The following is a 16,477-nucleotide window of genomic DNA, read 5'->3' on the forward strand; positions in this document are numbered from 1 at the left end:
TCACCTCTGTGTTCACTCCCTCCTGTGCCTCTGGACTTTAGCTTAGTTGCATCTCCCTTCAGCTGGTAAAACTTTCTTTCTAGGGGTTTGAGTATGCTATGAAAACTTGTGTTTATTTAAGTGAATGCACTTTATTTATCTTTAGTTCTGAAAATCACCTTCAATGTGCATTTAACCCAGGGTTGGTGTCTTAGTTAGGGTTTCTTTATTTGTTGTTTATTTTTATTGAAAATTTCCGCCTCCCCCCCTCCTTTCATTTCCCTCCCCCTCCCCCCACTCTCCCTCCCCTTCCCTTGCCAGTCCAAAGAGCAGTCAGGGTTCCCTGCCCAGTGGAAAGTCCAAGGTCCTCCCCCCTCCATCCAGGTCTAGGAAGGTGAACATCCAAACAGACTAGGTTCCCACAAAGCCAGTACGTGCAGTAGAATCAAAACCCAGTGCCACTGTCCTTGGCTTCTCAGTCAGACCTCATTATCAGCCACATTCAGAGAGTCCAGTTTGATCACATTCTCCATCAGTCCCAGTCCAGCTGGACTTGGTGAGCTCCCATTAGATCAGCCCCACCGTCTCAGTGAGGGGGCACACTCCTCGTGGTCCTGACTTCCTTGCTCATGTTCTCCTTCCTTCTGCTCCTCATTTGAACATTGGGAGCTCAGTCCAGTGTTCCAATGTGGGTCTCTGTCTCTATCTCCATCCATCACCAGATGAAGGTTCTATAGTGATATACAAGATATTCATCTGAGTGGCTATAGGATAGGGCCAGTTCAGGCTAGTTAGGGTTTCTATTGCTGTGAAGAGACACCAGGAACACGGCAACTCTTATAAAAGAAAACAATTTAACTGAAGTGACTCTCTTACAGTTTCAGAGGTTCAGTCCATTGTCATCATGGCAGGGAGTGAGGTAGCATGCGGGCAGACATGGTTCTGGAGAGGTAGCTGAGAGTTATACATCTTGCAGGCAACAAGAAGTTGACTGAGGCACTGGGCAGTATCCTGAGCATAGGAAACCTCAAATCCCACAATGACAGGCTTCCTCCAACAAGGACATATTCACTCCAACAAAGCCACACCTCCTAATAGTGCCACTCCCTATAAGATTATGGGAGCCAATTGCATTCAAAGTACCTCAGTTGCTAATATGTTTCCATCATTAGAAATGTCTTCTGGGACTGGAGAAATAGCTCAGTTGGTACAATACTTGCCAGGCAACTATGATTGCCTATACTTGGATCCTCAGCACCTATATAAAAAGCTAGACATGACTGTGTTCCTGCAATTCCAAGACCAGGGAGATGGAGGCAGGGGTGGGGGTGGGGGGTCCTGTCAGTCAGTGTCGACAAATCAGTGATCACCAACCTCAGTAACACACCTGGTCTCAAGATAGTGATTAAGGAAAAGATCCAGCATTGACCTCTGACCTCCCCACAAATTCACACATACGTGACCACAGACAGACAAGACACACACACATACACATGTGCATGCATATCTTTAACTATCTTCTCAACTTTTTTCTGTTGAAATGACAAATGTAACATTGTGGCTTTTATACAAACTAATTAAAACTATCATTTCATTAATTAATAATTCTTTTTGTATAATAATTATATAGAATAATTTCTCCAAAATTTTTATAGTAAGAAGTCTCCTGAACGCTCAATCATACCACAAGGGCATGTGCTCAGCTATGTTCACTGCAACATTGTTTGTCATAGCCAGAACCTGGAAACAACCTAAATGCCTGTTGATCAAAGAATGGATAAGGAAAATGTGATACATTTACATAATGGAGTACTACATAGCAGTAAAAAATAATGACATCTCAAAATTTGCAGGCTAATGGATGAATCTAGAAAACATCATATTGAGTGAGGTAACCCAGACCCAGAAAGACAATTATCATATGTACTCACTCATAAATGGCTCCTAGACATAAAGCAAAGAAAAAACAGCCTACAATTTGTAATCCTAGAGAACCTAGACAACAAAGAAGACCCTAAGAGAGACATACATGAATCGAATCTACATGGGAAGTAGAAAAAGACAAAATGTCCTGAGTAAATTGGAAGCATTGGGGTCATTGGGGGAGGGTTGAAGGGGAGGGGAGAGGAAAGAAGGGGAGTGGGAAAAATGTAGAGCTCAATAAAAACAATAAATAAAAATAAATTTTTTTAAAAATCTCCTGAATTTCATTTTTCCTTTTGTATAAAATGTGTGTGTGCATTTGACTTTTTAAAATAATGTTTTCTCATAATTTTAGTTGTTAGGAGTTTGTCTTTCAAGCAGCTGGCTGTGATTTTCTCTGATTTGTCCTGATTAGGACTCACAACCCCTCTGTAACTGTGGGCTACTGTTGCTAATCAACTTTAGAAACTGATCTTTAAATCCTTATTTGCTAATTCCCATCTCTGACTTGTTTACACTGATTTGTTTCTCCTAAATATAGGTTATATTTTCTCATATTTTCATATTATAGTACATTTTTAATTTTAGAAACAACTTCTAATTCTTGAGCAAGTTACAAATGAAGTAAATCTTTTTTCTTTAAATAATAATAGTTATTATTGATGTTTTATTATTTTATGCAGCCTGGACTGGCCTGGAGCCCCTACACAGTCAGTCAGTCAGTTGGGATCCTCCTGCCTCAGCTTTAAGAGAACTGGGGTTACAGTATACATCACTCCTGGCTCTCTCTAAATTATTCCAGAGTAAATTTCTCACAAGGGGCTCTTTGCCCACCAAAGACTTCTGTGTATAGTGTATACTGTCTGTAACAAATATGTTCTCCTACTTAACCAAGTGTGTTTCTGTGTTACTGCCATCTTTCCTGCAGATACATTTCAGTTCCTTTTGACAAGGTCTCTTATTATAAAATGTTACAGTCTGGAAACTCACCTGGGTCTTGGGCATCGTGTCTCATGTCTCTCGTTCAGTCTGTAGCAATTACAGTCTTTCCTTACTTTTCATGAAATTGGCTCTTTTAAAAATTATAGATCAGGGACTGGAGAGATGGCTCAGCAGTTAAGAGTACTTGCTTCTCTTCCAGAGGTCCGGAGTTTGGGTCCCAGAACCTACATTGGGCAGCTCACTACTGCCTGTGATTCCAGCACCAAGGGATCCAACACCTTCTTCTGGCCTCCATGGGGACTATACTTATATATGTACATACTTATGCCTACATAGAGACACAAAGAAACATATAATTTAAAGTAAATTTAAAATTAAATCCAAAAAGTCATAGTCTAGAGAGACTTACAGATACACTCTATTCAAAGACAGATAATTACTATTTTAACATAAGAAGACTTCCTAATTATTTTTACAAAGTATGTATATGATTAATGTTAAATCCTGGGAAGAAATATACAACACACACACTTTTCTGTCAGTCCCAACTGTGTGTGTATGTGACAAAACTGCAATGGAAATTTAGAAAACGTGATAAACATACTCAAAATAAAACACTAGTGAATTCCAGGACTGCCAAAGCTATGTGGAGAGACCGTATGTCAAAAAGGAAAAAAAAATACAGCACCATTCATGCTAGGGGTCAGCAGTAAAGCACATGACCAATCAACCCTTCTATTAAAAAGATTTATAACACCACTATAAGTGGTGGCTTATGCCTTTAATCCCAGCACTTGGGAGGCAGAGGCAGGTGGATCTCTATGAGTTTGGGGGCAGTCTGGTCTACAGAGGGAGTTCCAGGACTGGTTCCATATCTACTGGGAAAATCTATCTCAGAAAACAAGCAAAAAAATTACAACTATAAATGCTAGAGGAAAAAAATTCAAGAACTTCATAAGCATAAATGAATCGTAACTTCTGGTGACCCCCAAGGCGAAGATGCAGACAGAGGCAGGCACAGCATGCGATGAGTTTCAAGTCTGGGGACTTCTCTCTGGGAGTATTAGCAACGGTCATGGTGGCACCAAACAGCAAGCCCTGACAGAGAAGAACGTCATAGTTCTCATTGAAAGAAATGAAGGAGACAAAAGACTCTAGAAATGCCATACTGAGGAAGACAGTAGAGAAAGGAGAGAAGGGAGGAAGGAAGGAGGAAAAGAAAGAAGGAAGGAAGAAAAGAAGGAAGGAAGGAAGGAAGGGAGGGAGGGAGGGAGGGAGGGAGGAAGGAAGGAAGGAAGGAAGGAAGGAAGGAAGGAAGGAAGGAAGGAAGGAAGGAAGGAAGGAAGAGAGAGAGAGTCAGAACCTGGATGCATGCTCTGCCCCGGCTCTGGCTTCCTAGAAACAAAGTAGAGTAGAACAATGTGAGCTGAGATTGCAAATGCCACTCCCACTGGCAGGCAGACGAGGAGACAGGACTTTTCCAAGCTAGTGACTTGATAGAACAAGCCATCACCACCAATTAGAGCAATACAGCAAAATCCAGAACCTCCGAAATATAGCATGCAAATGCCTGAGATATAATTCAAAATTAACTGATGTTAGAAAAATCAGGAAAAAATGTAATCTGTTCTCTAGAGAGCTCAGTCCTGGGAAGAAACAGATGTCAGAAACATCAAACAGACACCCCAGAGCAGCCATTACCATGACACTCAGTTGGGTCAGTAGAAACCTGTTCAAAATAAATGACGATATCAAATCAATGAGAGAAATAAAAATTAAAATTAACCAAAAAAGAAATTCAGTTTGAAATGTTTGTTATCTGAAACTTAAAAGTTCTCTGATTGGTTTTATTCCAGACGTGACAGAGGAAAGAACAGCAATGAAGTAAACAAAGCAGAAGAAGGAAGAGGGGGGAGGAAGCATAGGCATGCGTAATTTCAGTCGTAAGTTCCAGATGGAGAGGAGACAGATACTGGACAAAAAAAAAAAAAAAAAAAAAAAAACTGACAAAGGGTATCTGAAAATGCCCTAAATCTGTTGTCTTGAACATGCAGATTCAATTTCAGGTCTATGAGCCCAAGTGGGCCTTGGATCACAGTGAACTAAAGCCGGGTGCTAGCTGGGCTGTACTTCCAGGAGACTTCCCTGAGAGGACTCTCACTTTCTCCTTCTCAGCTCCTAGGTACTGTGTTTCTTGACTCATGGCTATCCTCCATCTTCAAAGCCAGCCGTTGCCTGTCTTCAACCTCTGTTTCAAACATCATGTCTCTGACTCTGTCTTCTCTGCCTCCTTCAGGAATGCTAGAACCACATGGAGCCTTCCTCTTGGCAGGATAAGGAACACTGCTGAGTCCCTTTGGACTTTGTCCATGTAGAGGATGCATGAGTCCATGTACGCAGAGTCCCCTTGGCTTTGTCATGTAATTCATGTGAAGTTCCCAAAGATCAGGACATGGGCACCTTTAGAGGTGGACAGTTTGCCATTTACCACACTTACTAAATACAAAACAGATAGCCAGGTAAACAAGATGACCCACCCCTACAGACTTCAGTTGGCATCTTTACCTAGTTATCTGGTGTTTGTCACATCCATTGCTGTGGTAAAACACATTGACAAAAAAGTGACTTAGGGGAGTGTCCTAGTTAGGGTTTCTACTGCGGTGAAGAGACACCATGACCATGCAACTCCTACAAATGAAAGCATTTGATTGGGGTGGCTCACTTACAGTTCAGAGGTTCAGTCCATTATCATCGTGGTGGGACATGGCACTGTGCAGGCAGAAACGGTGCTCGAGAAGTAGCTGAGAGTCCTATCTCTTTCAGGCAACCGGAAGTGATCTGGGACATTGGTTATGGCTTTAGCATATATGAGACCTCAAAGCCCACCCCCAAAAAGACACACTTCCTCCAACGAGGCCATGCCCACTCCAACAAAGCCACACCTCCTTACAGTGCCACTCCCTTTGGAGCTATTTTCTTACAAATCACCACAGGGCAAAGGGGTTTATTCATCTTATAATTCCAGGTTACAATCCATCCCTGCAGGGAAGTCAATGCAGGTTCTCGAGCTGTTAGTCACATCAGATCTGTAGTCAAGAATATACTGAAAAATAAATAAATAAATAAAGAAATAAAGAAATAAAGAAAGAAAGAAATAAAAAGAATATGCTGAAATAAATTCATGCAGGTCTACTTGCTAACTTGTTTACTCTCAACTAGCTTTCTCCTCAATTATAATGTTCAGGGTCCCCTGCGTAGTGAAGGGTGCCACCCATTATGGACTGAATATTTCTGAATCAATTAACAGTCAAGACAACCACCTACAGACATGCCCACAAGTCAATGCGATCTTGATAATTTCTCATTAAGACTCTCCCCAGATGAGTCTAGATTGGGTCCATTTGGCATCTAAAACTAAGCAGCACATCAGATAAAATCCCTGCTCGAATGGCTATTGAACAAAGTGGCTCCAATAGCAGAAATGGGGGGATTTCCCTTCAGAGAGCGTGATCCTGCTTCACCCTCACTGAGTACTCAGGATCAGAGACCAGTTCAGCACGCTCATTTCCGTAGCTCCACTGTTAAATACCTCCCATCACAGACAAGAAAGCAGTGTGCCCTTGCTGGACCAGACCCTGCCAGAGCTGTGGACTTGTCTGTCTGCTGTAGTTCAGCCACCAGCAGCAGCATCTGTGAACTTTCTGAACTCTTCACTTGCGCCTTCCTTAGCCCTCTAGACTGGTCCAGGAAAGCTGATGGACATAAATGGATAAGGAGATGGCTGGTTCATTTCCACAGGGCACACTGGTCTTAGCCCAGATCTCACCACCACAAGGCAGGTAAAGTGAGAGAACAGTGAATTGACCTGTTGAAGATATCACTACAGCTCTAATCCGTGCTGTGGAATAATCGTTTTGTACACTATAAAGATTTGCCACTCAAATTAGTTTAAATAAAACTCTTGACTGGCCAATAGCCAGGCAGGAAGTATAGATGGGACAACAAAACTAAGAATACTGGGGTGAAGAAAGGCAAAGTCAGAGAAGACGGCAGAAGACACAGAGGAAACAGGACGTGTAGAAAATGAAGTACCAAATCATGAGCCACATGGCAGAAGGTAGATAAGAAATATGGGTTAGTAGAATAGAATACTGAACTAGGAACAAGCCTGAGCTATCAGCTGAGCATTTACAATTAATATGAAGTTTCTGAGTGGCCATTTGGGAGCATTAGCAGGACAGAAAAACTCCTCCCACAAATATGAAGTCTGTACCTTCTGAGAGTGGGGTGCCATTTGCAGGACATAACATTTGCTCAGGACTGGAGATTGACCTATGGTGCTGTTTTCCTTACAGTCAAAAATAAGTGAGCCCAGTAACAGAGGGATATAAATGGCTAAGATGTTTCCCAGTAAAACCTCAATGGTTCTTCAAACCTTGGTCTGCATTCCTCTGACTCAGCTGATGGGCAAAGAACTCTGTAGTATGAATAATAAAAACCCAGAGATAGATACTGGGTTCAAACTGAAGATCAGAAAAGCAAAGTGCCAACCACTAGAGAAGTGCCATCCTCTACCAAATCTTAAGATTAAAAAGGCGAGATCCTGTCTCCACAAAACCTCCGACTCCACATTCCAATGACTTCCTGTCTCTTCCCCTTTATATTTCTCTCAGCAAAGTCATATTGCTCCTTTCTCCTTCTCCTTACTCCTGGGATTAAAAGTGTGTTACACCCAAACACTGCAGTTAAAGATATGAAACACCACCACCTGAACCTGTTTCTAGATCAATCTTGTGTAGTACAGAGATCCATCTGCCTCTGTCTCCTGAGTCCTAGAATTAAAGGTGTGTGCCACCACTCCTGGCCTGTATGACTGACTAATATGGCTGCTTTGCCCTCTGATGTTCAGGCAAGCCTTATTTATTAAGACATAAATAAGATATTTCCCCTTTTTGTCTAAAATTAAGGAAGGCTATAATATGAGAAAAACTATATACAATAAGTACAATAACTATATATAATATATACAGGCAACAAATACATCAACAATGTCTTGTCTGTTTTCATTTGACAAATTCAGAGAAAATATTTTATTACCTATCCTATCTTGGTGAGTCCAAAATCTTGTACCTAGTTTACTTTCTATCATAACTTGCTTCCTGCATCTGGTAAGCAAGGAAAACTATAACTATCTAGTCTTAAACTCCTTCAGAAACCCAAAAAGGAAATAATATTAATTGAATAAGCAGGTAATGCAAGCAACTGACTTCCAAAAACTGTGAGAAATGGTAGAAACAGCCTGGACAGTCACCCAAAGTTCTTCTGCAAAATTGGGGCATCCATCTTTGGCTTACAGGTCTAGCATATCTGACAGACTTTTCTGTGAAGCAGGATTTCTGAAGGGCTGTCTCACCTTGTCTTGACAATGTTTGGCAGTCACTTTCTTTTGTGTCCTGTTTGTCCAGTTTGGACAGCATACTGTCAGCAGTCGAGGCAAGGGCATTTTCTTAGCCAGTGGATTACATTTGCCACAAAGAAAGTAAACTCCAAGTGGAGTTTCTTCGGTGCCCATCATCTTTTTTTTTTTTTTCATGCAAGTTTAGGATTTAATGTTGGATCTCAGTCATTGGCCAAGGCTTGGGCATGCCTTTAATGGGTCTGGAATTGTCTTTTGGGTTTCTTTAAATGCTTTGTTTGGGGGATAAAATAACCAAGGATGTCCAATTAGCAAACCAACCACCAGTCACTTTTGCCATAAACGACCGTAAGAGGCACTCTGATACAGTGCGGACTGGGCTTTTCATTAGGTTTTACTGTGTTCTTAAAGTCAGAGTAATGGAGCTTAAAGATAATGTATGTGTTGCCTTTGAGAATGGAGCACATCCCCCTCAGTCTTAGGAAAGAGAAAGAATGCATTTCCATATGCCCATCATCTTCTTTAAAGTAGATTGATGTTACCAGAAGCAGATTGTTTCATTGTCATAAAAAAGAGCCTATGTTATTAAACATCTTAAATGTTATATTCTGTACATATCTGAAGTACCTGAAGATGACCTAGCTATCTAAACTATATCTTTGTTTGACCTTGAAAACATACCTAATATGTCTACAAATTTGATAGTAATAGGTGATTAACTACTAACCTGCAATGCCTTATTATTCTAAACAGTTGGCAATAATAATTGTCAAGAACTAGAAATTTGCATTACATAATTAAATAAATTGGATAGGTACAATACTTTGAACAAGAGTAGAAATGTATGTATAATATGTTCTAACAAAATTAATCTTAAATTTGTATCAATATACAAAATGTATATACAATATACAAAAGTCCAATCCAATATAAAATATTTTAAATTAGTGTTGCTTTTTAAAAAGTAGATTAAATAATTGACCTTTTTATCTTATCATATCTATATCCTTCCTTTTATCTTTTCAGAGTCAATTTAATAATCCACCCTTTCATCATATCATATTTATATTCCCTTTTTTTCTTTTCAAAAAAAAGAACTCTGAATCTAATCTCCTTTGTTCAACTTTTCTCCTGGCTGTAACCAATAACAAATTATAACCAACACCCCCCAAACAATGATAAATATTCATGATCCGTTGAATGAGCAAAAATCACCCATCCCACCTCTTGGGAATGTGGGCATCATTTTCTTAAATTTTCTTCCTGCTGTCTGGGGGTGATGGTATCTTTAGGAGATCCTGAAAAGAAAAATTTGGACTAATTTTCAAGTCCTGGGAGAATTATCTGTATCACTGTTGTCAAGTCTAAGTGTAATGGGAAAGTGCAGGGTTTGTCTCAAGTCCTGGCCAGAGCAGTCTATTAGGCTGGGTTGCCTCAGCAAACCACCTTGAAATTGTTCTGAACAGTGTGTAGTCCAAAAGTTGATCTTTAGGTAGTGTTTTCAGCTTTGTGATGTTATCATAGTCCTGGAGGAATCATCATTGTGGGACCCCATCCTCCTTTTGGAGGCTACAAAGGTCACTGCTTGGAGTGCTCATGGTTCAAGGCAGAAAACTGATAGAGACTCAAACCCAAAATCATGTATAGGAAGGCAGATGAAACTTTTTTCTAGAATTAGTAAGTACTCTATATGACCATTAATATCATGACAAAAGGTTAATATATATTATATATAATATAAAATGTAAATTATTATATTACATATATAATATATTATTATATTACATAAGATTTATATGTACATGTTAATCATATAAATTTTATACCTTAAGAAAACTGTTAAAGAGTCAATATAAAACTGAAGGATTATGAGATTAGTAGCAATAAAATAGTCCTTAAATTTTTGTTTTTCTTCTGTCCCATATCAGGTGACTCTTCTGACATGAGACAGAGATTTTGGATTTCACTTTAATACACATGCTTGGGTTTAGTGAAGAAGAAAGTCACACTCCAGCTCCAAAGCCAGCTTTAGTCTTTAATTGGACTGAGACTACAAAAAAACCATTTGCATTATGTGTCTGAAGAAAAGAGCAGAAACAAACATTTGGGAAGATCTATGAAATTTTATCCTGATGGAAATGTGATATAGCGATAGGCCAATTTACTCTTTTCCTTGAGACACATTTTCTGGTCATTTGTGCTTTTTCTTCAGATGTCTCATTTGTCCAGTTCAGATTCCTTAGCTGAATGTCTTCATTCACCTTAAAAGACGGAAACAAAACACTTCCCCAAACCTAATTTGGGGGAAGATTCTCTTTTTGGCAAGTTATATCTGACCAAGTGAAAAGCATTTGTGATTTTTATAGGTTAGTTTAGATGAAATGGCCATGTTGTTTGATGAACTATTATCTCTTCTAAAGGTGTTTCTTGCTCAAATTGAATCTTTAGCAATTTTGATGGTAACCATAGCTTTTCTTCTCCTATGGAAGCGAAAGCAATGTCCCTTCCCCAATGTAACACACGTCCTGGTTCCCATTCTGAGGTCAGTGCATCTTTAAAGTACATCGGCTGATTTTATTCCACATTTTTTTTCTACTATCCAATGTCTCTCCGCAGTTGTTGTTCCTTTCTCATTAGCACTTAGGAAGTTCAGGGTTAATAAAGCATTATGCAGTCTATATCTGAAGGTATTTTTCATCAATTTCTGTTTATTTAAAAAAATCCTTTAGAGTTCAATTTGCTCTTTCTGTAACTGCTGGCCTGTAGGATTGTGTGGCATACCTGTAATATGCTTTATATGCTAATAAACAAAAAGCTGTTTAATTTTCTTAGAGACATATGCTGGAGTATTGTCTGCCTTTATCTGTACAGATATACCCATGATGGCAATAACTTATAGCAAATGTGTGATTATCAAATCAGCCTTTTCTGAACTCAAAGCAGTTGCCCACTGAAAATCTGAATAGGTATCAATGATGTTGAGTACATATTTTAGTTTTACAAATTATACAAAATGGAACACATCCATCTGCCAGATTTTATTTCTTTGGGCACCCTTTGTGCTACTTCCTGCAGGTATTAAATTTTGGTTGTATAAAGAACAGGTAGGACAGTTCATCATAACTTTTTTAGTTTGCTGTCATGTGATGGAAAAGTCTTTTTAAAAACCTTCGCTATTGACATGATTTTTTTTCCATGAAATTATGAGGCTTTCAACACATTTCCAATCAATAATTGATGGATTTCTGCATTACCTTGTGCTAGACAACCTGGCGGACCTGTATGAGATCAGATGTGTGCTATGTGTATGGGATTATTCCTGATTATATCATGTAACTGAATAAATAATAAATTTAATTCTGTATCATCTGATATAAATTCAGTGGTTTCAACATGTAAAACAACTCTTTCTGCATATTGCAAATTGATACCTGTATTGAGAGTTTCTTTAAAATCCCTTAATGCCATGAGAATAGCATATAACTCTGACTTTTTAGACAGAATCATAAGGGCTTTGATCCATTTTACTTACATTTTCTGATTTATAACCTGCCTTTCCTGATTTATTTGCATCAGTATAGAATGTAGGGTTCCAGTTATTGTGATATGCCTTGTCATGGTTTTCCCCATTCTTTAATGTGGGGGAGGGGGGGTTAAACAATTCCCTCCCTTTAAGAATTCCCAATTGTCCTACCAAATCGGCTGACAATGTTGGTGAAGATGTGAGGCTTATTGCTGTTGCAAAGAACAATAAAAGTCTGACTGGATTTGAAGGCAGCTACCTAGTTTTGCAGCAGCCCAAGAAAGGGGTTCAGGGAGAGCCCTCCAGGAAAGAAGAAAGCTTTCTTCTAGCTGATAGAGCAGTGACCCCAGCCACATGCAGCTGTGGCCTATGCTGGTAGCTGTAAAGCCACAGGTAAATGACTTCCTCGTGAATTCATACCCCAAATGTTGGGTGCCAAATGTAGCATGAATAATAAAAACCCAGAGATAGATATTGAGGTTCCACTAAAATCAGGAACAAGACAAGGCTGTTGTGGGGTGTATGTGCACTGTGTGAAGATGCATTGCTGTGATTGGCTGTGGGGGTGTACACTGTGTGAAGATGCATTGCTGTGGTTGGTCTAATAAAAAGCTGAATGTCCAATAGTTAGGCAGGAGGTGTAAGCAGGACTTCGGGACAAAGAGAACTCTGGGAAGAAAAAAGGCATAGTCACCAACGAGACACATGGAGGAAGCAGGATGGGTGGAACAGAGATGAGGTAAAGAACCACGAGGCAGAACTTAGATTAAATAATATGGGTTAATTAAGTTATAAGAACTAGTTAGGAATAAGCCTAAGCTAAGGCCATGCTTTCATAAGTAATAATAAGTCTCCATGGCATTATTTGTGAGCTGGTGGCCCAAAGAAAAATCCAATTACAAATATCCTTTATATGCAGCTATACCACAAACGAGGGGGGAAAAGGAAAGTAATCGTATCAACAGAACGTTGTGCTGGCTAGTTTTATATCACTTCAACAAAACTAGAATCATTTTGGAAGAGGGAACCTCAGTTGAGAAAATGCCCCTGCTATATTTGGCTTGTGGGCAAGCCTGTGGTGCATTTTCTTGCGTAGTGATTGGTGTAGGACCCAGTTCGCTGTGGGCAGTGCCATCCCTAGGCAGCTGGTCCCGTGTGCTATAAGAAAGTCAGTAGGAGCAAGCCAGGAAGCAGCACCCCTCCATAGCTTCCAGGTTCCTGCCCTGCTTGAGCTTCTACCCTGACTTTCTTCAATGATGGGGCCGACAATGTAAGTAAAACAGCAAGTGATTGGGTTCTCATCCATTAGAGCAGAAGCTGACTAAATAATCTCCAACTTTAACCATCAGGAAACAGGACGACCGTGAGGAATGGGGAATCACAAGCAACAAAACCTGAAAGCAGGTGAGTGGCATTCGCTCTGGGCACCGCGTGCTAACATGGAAGGGGGAAGTCTCCAACCCTAGGTGAAGAACTCAGAGAGCAGGAGAAACTCTCAGGGAAGAGCCCCTCAACTGGTTATCCAATGCCAGCGGTCACCCCGAAATCATAGACATACAAGCAGCATTATATTATATATAATATAATAATATATAAATATTTATATGTTTAGGAATACATGTGTTACAGCAATTAAATAAGAAAGAGTTCAGAGGCTATGGAATGAGAGAGAGAGAGAGAGAGAGAGAGAGAGAGAGAGAGAGAGAGAGAGAGAGAGAGAGAGAGAGAGGAAAGTCCACAGGAGGGTGTACAGAGGAAAGGGGAAGGGAAAATGATGCAGTCATATTTTAATTTAAAAAAACAAAAATTTAAGGTCATAATTTCTTTTTTATGTGTATGGGTGTTTTGCCTGTACACCAAGCGACGTTCATCATTCCGGGCCTGGGTTACCTCACTCAATGTATTTTCTAATTCCATCCATTTACCTAAAGAGGCCAGAAGAGGGCGCCTGATTTCCTGGAACTAGACGGTGGTGAGATGTGTCCCTGGGTACTGCAAATTGAATCCTGCTCCCCTGGAAGAGCAGCCAGCACTTTTAGCCACTGAACCATCTCTACAATCCCCCCCCCCCAAAAAAATTAAGAAAAATTTAAACAATAATTCTGAAGATACTTTCTTTAACAACAAAAAGACCATGTGGTCTTCTGCTCACACAAGGCCACCCAGGATTGAGCTTCCCAGGTTCCGCTGTCCAGGCACTCAAAAGTCACTGGAGCAATGCTCCAAGGAGGCCCAGCTACTGCTTGAGCTGGTGACAGAACTTGACATCATCTACATTTTACAGACATGCGGAATGAAGGAGATACCGAGTCGTGGAGGCGTCCACTGGGATGTTTAAGAAAAGCCCACAAAACCAGATAATGTGTGGCAGGGTCAGAGTCCCTGAAGGGAACCCTGCAGAAAGATATCTTCAGGACTGGACAGACAGCTCAGCAGTTAAGAGCGTTTGCTGCTCTTGCAGAGAGCCTAGATTCCATGCTCAGCACCCACATGGTGCCCCACAGCCACCCCTAACTCCAGATCTGGGGGTTCTGCAGCCCTCTTCTCACTTCCATTGACACCAGGCACATACATGGAACACACACATGCATGCAGGCAAAACATTCACACACATGAAATTAAATACATTGCTTTTAAATTGTTACTCTCCTGGTTTCTCAAGCTACTCCAGGTTGCATGCTCACATCTGAAGATTTGGGTGGAGCTAGAACCCTCAGATAAGAGAGTACATGTAGCATCTGTCTTTCTGGGTCCGAGTTACCTCACCCCAAAAAAAATCTTTGCTAATTGCATCTAAATCCATCTAATTACTCCATGAAAATGTTATGGTTTTGTGCCTTTTTTACAGTTAAGTAGTATTCCTTAGTGAAGCCGTACCTCATTTTCATTATCCGTTGGTCAGTTGAAGGACATGTAGGCTGTTCCCACTTCCTAGCAACGGTGGGCAATGAGCGTGGCTGAACAGAACCCGTGGAGTGTGGTCACAGAATCAGGCCCTGGTGCAGAGGTGGCTCAGAGGGTGGGTTGATCTTTAGCTTTGTGAAGATTCTCCACACTGATTTCCAGAGTGGCTGGGCCAGTTTGCAATCCAAGTGGCGAATAAGCGTTCCCCTTCCCCACACCCCCTCCATCATTTGCCGCCAGTTGTTTTAACAGTCTTTGCCATTCTTACTGGGGTAAGATGAAATCTCGAAGTTGTTTTGATGCGCATTCCCCTAGTTGAACATGTTTTAGGTGTTTCTTGGCCCATTTTGATTTCTTCAATAACTTCAGAAATTGGGAAAGTAAAACGGGACCATTGCGGGAGGTGAGGGCGGCAACAGAGAGGGGACGAGCAGGTTACAGGTGATATGAAGGGGGAAATGGACAAAACAGGAGGGTTTTACTTAGGGAGGAAGGATACAAACACAGAAGAAGGAGGGAGGAGTGGACGGACAACCTGTGGCTACCATCTGGGGTTTATTGGATCTTATGGCTTCTGAGTTGCAGTACCAGGCTATTGCCACTAGAGGACACTGTCCTCTTTCCCATGTCTACAGTTCTGAAAAACTGGTTCCTTCCTGTCTTATTCTAGGTGCCAGTAAGGAAGAGGCACAAGGCTCATTCCGCTTTTTCAGAAGGAGGGAATCCTGCTTTGTAAGCCACCAGCAGGGAGCTGGCAGACTCAGGATCTAACTTGCAGGACCTGCCTCCCTAGCTTCTCCTCCCCGTGTGACCTGTTGCCTGCCCACCGAACCCAGAGCATCGCCAGACCCTCCCGAGGCCCGTGAAGTGGCATGCTGACTCCCCAGTACCATCTTCGGGGTTCCTCCAGCTTCTGCTTTCAGGGTCCTGTTTTCTTGTAAAGCTCAAGCCCAGGCCCCGGAGAGGGTGACCAGCCCTGACAGCCTCCTGATGGCCGTTCTGGGATTCCTTTCCCCGATCTGTGGCCCAGCCAAGGCTTCAGTCGGAAACCCTGCTTTACAGGGAAACAAGGTTACAAAGACCTCGCAAGCCCCAAGTCTCTCTGAGCTTTGTCCTTGCTGCCTGGCCCCTCTCTCCCATCCACAGACTTCTGAGTCATAGGATTTAATGCCTTCTCAACTCCCAACCTTCAGCATGTTCTGCCTCCGTTCGATCTATGATGTTGCAGATATGCCTAAAGTGTTTGGATATATTCCGATCTGAACTCAAATCCTGTTGTGGGAGGTCCTTCCGCCCCTCCAACCAATAGCTGCTGAGATACCAGCCCATTGGGGCGTGGTTTCTCTCCCTTTAAAAAAAAAAAAACGGCTACTTACCCCGGCTCGCTCTCTTCACTTCCTGCTCCACCGACAACTAGATTCCCTTTCTGGTTGCGCAGAGAGCTGTTGTCTGGGACGGTGATCTGTAAGTTTTTTCCTCTTTAAATAAATACCACTCTATTAATCATAATTCCAAACTGGTGTGGCATTGTTCGTGACTTACGCCTTCAAAATCCCTCTGCAGTCCTTTAACAGAACTGTCATTTATCTGTAGGCCTTTTTTGTGAACCAGGAGTAGAATGGCCAATTTAGGGAGGTCATAGATATATAGATATAGATATACATATATGTATGTTATGAGATCCTATGCATGTCAGGTAGAGCCTGACACATTGTATGAACTCAATAAAAAGCCCATTTCCCTGCATGGCACATACAAACCCAGGCAAGCCATTTACCTCACATCTCAGA

The 16,477-nt window shown here is 41.2% G+C and overlaps 1 long non-coding RNA gene across 3 annotated transcripts; it reads right to left on the reverse strand.

The window, feature by feature from the left end:
• Window positions 1-288: 288 nt before the first annotated feature.
• Window positions 289-15,932, reverse strand: LOC126489496 (uncharacterized). Of its 3 annotated transcripts, XR_007588938.1 has the most exons (4): window positions 14,661-15,932; window positions 5,571-5,947; window positions 2,893-3,172; window positions 289-710 (listed from the first exon to the last, which is right to left on the reverse strand). It is a non-coding gene; the product is annotated as an uncharacterized lncRNA (long non-coding RNA). The 3 variants fall into 3 exon arrangements; XR_007588940.1 differs by lacking the exon at window positions 5,571-5,947 and having other exon boundaries at window positions 14,661-15,916; XR_007588939.1 differs by lacking the exon at window positions 5,571-5,947 and having other exon boundaries at window positions 15,578-15,914.
• Between the last annotated feature and the right edge of the window lie 545 nt (window positions 15,933-16,477).

This window comes from Alexandromys fortis, unplaced genomic scaffold (genome assembly GCF_014885135.2).
Source record: "Alexandromys fortis isolate MF-2015 unplaced genomic scaffold, M_Fortis_MF-2015_v1.1 scaffold_220, whole genome shotgun sequence".
NCBI lineage: Eukaryota > Metazoa > Chordata > Mammalia > Rodentia > Cricetidae > Alexandromys > Alexandromys fortis.